This window comes from Gossypium arboreum, chromosome 12, assembly GCF_025698485.1.
Source record: "Gossypium arboreum isolate Shixiya-1 chromosome 12, ASM2569848v2, whole genome shotgun sequence".
In the NCBI taxonomy this organism is placed as follows: domain Eukaryota; kingdom Viridiplantae; phylum Streptophyta; class Magnoliopsida; order Malvales; family Malvaceae; genus Gossypium; species Gossypium arboreum.
The window spans coordinates 6886114-6892346 of record NC_069081.1 but is presented as its reverse complement, the minus strand read 5'-3'; the positions used below and the strand labels follow the sequence as shown (position 1 = coordinate 6892346).

General features: G+C 36.8%; 1 long non-coding RNA gene across 1 annotated transcript; it reads right to left on the bottom strand.

The window, feature by feature from the left end:
• Window positions 1–4747: 4747 nt before the first annotated feature.
• LOC128285700 (uncharacterized) lies at window positions 4748–5187 on the bottom strand. The gene is made up of 3 exons (XR_008276242.1): window positions 5121–5187; window positions 4924–4994; window positions 4748–4814 (listed from the first exon to the last, which is right to left on the bottom strand). It is a non-coding gene; the product is annotated as an uncharacterized LOC128285700 (long non-coding RNA).
• Window positions 5188–6233: the final 1046 nt, after the last annotated feature.

The following is a 6233-nucleotide window of genomic DNA, read 5'->3' as shown; positions in this document are numbered from 1 at the left end:
TCAGTTGAGCCATCCCAATCACTGTCTGAATAACCAACTAGCTTCTGCTCTTCAGCTCTCTCAAACTTTACACCATAGCCTAAGGTTCCTTTGACATACCTTGAGACTCCTTTTGTAGCTTTAAAATGAGCTACATTGCAGCAATGCATGAATCTCGATAGAAGACTAACAACATACAAGATGTCTAGCCTTGTTGCTGTCAAATAGATTAGGCAGCCAACCAAACTCCTATACCCCTTTTCATCCACTCGATCATGCAACAGGAGTGCTAGCAGGCTTGCACTTTGACATGCTAAATTTGCTTAGAACTTTTTGTGCAAATGCTTGTTGGCTTATGAAAATGTCATGCTCATTCTGATTCACTTCCATACCAAGGAAGTAGGTCATCAAAACAAAATCAGTCATCTCAAAAACATCTTGCATCTGCCTTTTAAATTCTTCAATCAGCCCACTTCTGCAACTAGTAACCAATAAGTCATCCACATAAAGTGAGACTATCAGCAAGGTTTCTTTCTTAGCCTTCTTCACATAGAGTGTGGGCTCACTAATGCTTTTCTCGAATCCCAACCTTGACAGGTATGCATCGATCCTATTATACCAGGCCTTTGGAGCCTGTTTTAGGCCATACAAAGCCTTCTTGGGCTTGTAGACTTTGTGTCATTCACCAGTAACCTTAAATCCATCAGGCTATTCTATGAAGATTTCTTCCTTGAGAACTCCATTTAAAAATGCTTATTTGTCATCAATTAATGGACTTTCCACTGCTTCTGAGCAGCTAAGGCGAATAACAGCCTTATGGTGTCTAACCTTGCAATAGGTGCAAAGGTTTCAAAAAAATCAACTCCTTGCTTCTGACTATACCCCATTCACAACTAGCCTAGCTTTGTGCTTGTTCAGAGACCTATCTGTATTTTTCTTGGTTCTGAACACCCATTTTACACCTATAATCTTCCTGTTTACTGGCCTATCAACCAGCTCCCATGTATCATTCTTATGGATCATTTTCATTTCAGCTTCCATGGCCCTTTTCCAACATTCTTCTTTAGCAGCCTCTTCAAAATTGGAAGGTTCAACAATTGCAACATTACATCTTTGATAGATGTCAGCAATGGTTCTGGTGCCTCTCACAGGAGCAATATCAAAATCTTCATTTTTAGGCTCATTTTCAACTAGTTCCAAACTGCTGTCAAGCTGATCTTCTCTAGTCAACTTTGCATTAGCATCAATCCAGCTCCATACTCTTCCTTCATTAAAGCTCACATCCCTACTCACCAAAATCTTCTTTTTGGAGGGATCATACACCCTATAGCCTTTATTGGTGCTGCTGTAACCAACAAATGTTCTTGGAACCGCCCTTCTTTCAAGCTTGGTTCTCCTCTCAGCTAGAATAAGAACATAGCAAACACAGCTAAACAACTTTAGGTGTGAAACAGAAGGCTTGATTCCATGCCAAGCTTCAAAAGGAGTCTTTTCTTTCACAACATGAGTTGGCAGCTTGTTGAGCAGGTAAACTAAGGTATTGATAGCCTCAGCCCAAAATTTGTTTGGCAGCTTACTCACAAATAGCAAACATCTAGCCATATCGAGTACAGTTCTATTCTTCCTCTCACATACTCCATTTTGCTGAGGAGTATAGACTGTTGTTAGCTGGCGGTGAATCCCAGCTTGCTCACACATTTTCTGAAACCTTTCAGACAGATACTCAGTGCCATTGTCAGTTCTTAAAGCCTTAATCTTGCAGCTAGACTGATTCTCAGCCAGTGCTTTGAATTTGCTGAAAGCTTCAAACACTTCAGACTTCTGCTTTAAGAAATAAACCCAACAAAACCTGGTCAGATCATCAATATATAGCACAAAATACTTACTTTCATTCAAGGAAGAAGTCTTTATTGGTCCACGGACATCAGAATGGACTAACTCAACTCTTTCTCGAGCCCTTCATGCCACATTAGCAGGAAAAGGTAACCTGGTTTGCTTACCAAGCTGGCAAACCCCACAGACAGTGTCCTTGGCTTCAACTTTCGATATGTCTTCAACCAAGTTCAACTTGTGCAACTGATCAAGTGACTTGTAATTAACATGGCCTAATCTCCTGTGCCATAGACCATTATTATCAATAAGGCTGGTGTAAGCCTTCTTTTCAAGTTGATTGACATCAAGCATAAAACACCTATCAGTCATTGCTACTGTGACCAACTCCTGACCATAAGAGTCTTCAACAATGCATGAGCCATTCTTAAAAGCAAGTGAGTAACCTTTTTCTACAAGCTGACAATGCTAAGTAGATTTTGATCTATGTCAGGCACAAATAATACATCAGAAATCACTTTGTTACCTGACTGTGTATTGATCACCACATTGCGCCTGCCTATGGCTTCAATCAAGTTTCCATTACCAATCTGATATTTGAGGCAAAGCTTTTGTTGAGCTCGTTGAACAGTTTTTCATCAGCTGCCATATGGTGTGTGTAGCCACTATCTACTATCCAGTCACATCTGACCTTACTTGAGGTTGCAAAGCAGAAGGCTGTAAAAACATGCTCCTCCTGAGCTTGAAGATCCTCAGCAGCCTGAGCTTGCATTTGCTGCTGAGCTTGTGCCTTCCCTTTGTTTTTGCACACCCTCTCAACATGTCCTAACTGTTTGCAGCTCCTGCACTGAACATCTGGTCTGTGCTAGCAGTTCTTCTCCAAATGTGAAGTCTTCTTATAGTGAATGCATGGTGGAAACCTCTTCTTCCCTGCATCTCTCCTTGATTTCTCCATTCTATCGACCCAAGGTTTTCTTCCCCTTTTGACTAGAACCTGAGCCTTCCTTGGCCTTTGCTTGGAAAGCTCTTTCAGAATGCTCTTCCTGCCTATTGGCCTTCCTTTGCTCAAGTGCATATAGGGAATTTACCAACTCAAACAATGAAATGGCTGATAAATCCCTCGAGTCCTCTAATGAAGAAATCTTTGACTCAAATTTCTCAGAGAGAGTTGTAATGACCTTTTCAACAACTCTGCTCACACTGAAATCATCACCAAGGAGCCTAATGTTGTTGACTATGGCCATTATCCTATTAGAGTACTACTTGATGGTCTTTGACTCTCTCATCTTCAAGTTCTCAAAATCTCTTCTAAGGTTGATCAGTTGTTACTGCCTTGTCTTGCTTGACCCCATAAACTCCTCCTTTAGCTTTTCCCATGCTTGCTTTGGTGAGTCACAAGCCATTATCCGAGTGAATATCACATCAGATACCCTATTTTGCAAGCAAGCCATTGCTTTATGTTTCTTAGCACACTCTTCACTGTGTTGCCTCATCTGAGCAATGGTTGGATTGGCCCTCAATGAAGGTGGTTCAACATCATTCTCGATCACACTCCATAAATCATGTGCTTGAAGGTATGTTTTCATCTTGACTACCCAAATATGGTAGTTTTCACCAGAAAACACAGGTGGTGGTAGTGGTGTAAAACTCATCCTTACAGCAAACAAACAGACACTACAAGAGAACAGACTTTTAGCGGCGCTTTTTTTGCCTTTAAAAGCAACGCTAAAACTATTAGCGACGTTTTCACAAGCGCCGTAAAAAACGCAGCTATAGCAAACGCCGCTAAAGATCATGACTTTTAGCGGCGCTTTTCCCACAAGCGCCACTAAAGACCATGACCTTTAGCGACGCTTTTTCCAAAAACGCCGCTAAAGACCATGACCTTTAGCGGCGCTTTTCCTGCAAACACCGTTAAACACCATGACCTTTAGCGACGCTTTTCCCGCAAATGCCGCTAAAGAATATAACCTTTTAAAAAATATATTTTAATTAAATAATATTTATTTTCTATGATAAATATTTTATTTTATTTTATTTTTAAATTTGAACTTTAAACTTTATACTTTTAAGGATAAATAAAAAATATTAATTAAATTAAATTTTCTATTAAAATTTTAACTTTAAAACTAAATATAAAAATTAATGAATTTAAATTTAGAATTTAAATATTATGTTTAAATAAATAGGCAATCTACCTCACAGGCTCACAGCTCATCTGATCTATATAATTAACTCGGCCAATAATAAAAGAAGCTACAAAACTCGTAATAATTAACCATCATGGTTAAAGAAGCTGGTACACAACGCAGCTACAAAACCCTATTTCCATAACACAATTCAAGTTCTGACTAAGATGAATGACCATGGAATGCAACATTAAATAACGCTTCACTTGAAGAAGTACTAAGCCTTGGCTTTTCACCTTGAAGAGATTGATCCTCTGCTGCACCTTCAATATCTAAAGGAAGCAAAACCAAATTATCGATTCATCGTCACTTTGGCGAGATAAATCTAGTTACAATCTATTATCCACGCCGAGGTGCTGGATTCTAGACTCTAGAGTTTGATATTAAGAGGGCACAAACATTTTCCGTGGTTTTACAATATAATTCAACACAATTTACAATCAAATATTAAAGCTTTGTTTATTTTCTCAAGTCAGTAGTCCGTGAGCTAGAAACACCGTAGCGAAATATGTTTAACGAATGCCAAAAGTTTTAAAAAGAAAATCAACATAAGAAAAGGAATCAGAGCCTTCTACAAAGATTAGTGACAAGATCAACAGATACATCGAGGCATGACCGACACATCACTGTTTAACCACCAATCAAATACACAATCAGAGATTCTAAATTTCCACTCCTCACTAAATTTAAGTAATTAATCGATAATCACTAAATTCACACTCAAATTAAATTGCCTAACTAATAAACTCATACCAGTTCCATGAACTTTCGTGAAAACATTGATATCAAAACCACCGGAAAACCTTCCTCCCTTGCCTTCGTCAACCAATTAAAAAAAAGAAAACAAAAAACAAAATTCAGCGAGCTAAATTCAAAGAATCAACATGCAATAAAATGATGATTCGATTAAAAACTCGAGACTCACCGTAAGAACAATAGCTTTAACATCGTTTTGCCTCGTCGCCTCAGCGAATTTCTCCTTCAATCCATCAATTACTGCAAAAATTCAAAAAAAAAAAACAAATCACCGAATCATAAATAAAAAATAAAGAAATGAAAAAACGGGTAAATCAAAAGCTTTAATTGGAATAGCTAGAACAACGGAATGTCTAGAACGATCACCTTATGACCTTTTATCCAAAGCTTGAAAATTTCTAAAATATGCCAAAAGATATATAGGGAGCCAATAACCAACGAAAAGACAAAGATGGGAAAGAGAAGTTAGACAAAATTTATTTTATCTTTTTTTCATTTACTATTTGTTCATGTATATATTACATTTCTATATATAATTATTTTTATTCTTTTATTCAAATTTATGATCTCAACTATTTGAGACCACAAAATATTTGAAAGAATATAAAGTTTGAATGGCATAAAATTAACTAAAAAGTCATGAAAATTTTGAAATAAAGAATGGAAATTTTTTATTTTATATCATTTTAATATTATTTTATATGAATTATGTTTTACTAAGTTAGACCTTATATTAGAATAAATATCTCATGTCAACTTTTACGAGATGATTCGTGAGATATGTACATAATAAAGGGTGTATCTAAGGGAGTATCCTTACCAAAAATAAATTAATCTTGGATACATAATGGGCTGGATAGATAGGGGTAAACTATGATGAGTGTTCAAGTGGATTTGAACAACTTACATCTTTTATCGCAGCAACAGTGGTAGTCCAAACAGCAGCTTTCAAGTGATGCATTCCCAGCAACAGACGTTTCCATCGCAAGAGCAGTAGTTCCAGATGTAAAAGTAGCAGTACTTTTAATATTTGAACATTTGACTATTGGTATCATTAAAAGAAACTTTTCACATTTACAAGTTCATTTTAGACCATAAAAATTTATTACTAACCAATCAAATAAGCTTTTATCTCTCCATCGAGATTAGTGTTATTTTGAACGAATTCTTTTTGCTAATGTGTTCAGTAATTAAACCACCTTGTCTTCAAAAACACTAATCTCGGTTAACTTTTCTTGTTTTCCTCACCTAACAAACATTATCCTTCGCTATCAACCATCCCATACCCCGTTTAACAAAATTACATACTTCATGTTGTTGAGACATAAATAAAATATACAAAACATTTATAGATTTCCTGAGCCCATTCAACATGCAGCACTTCAAAACTCAATCCAAGAACCATGGTTCATACAGAACAAATATTTCTTGCAGAGCATATTTTCCAAAGAACTAATTACTGAAGATTTATTTTTCCCC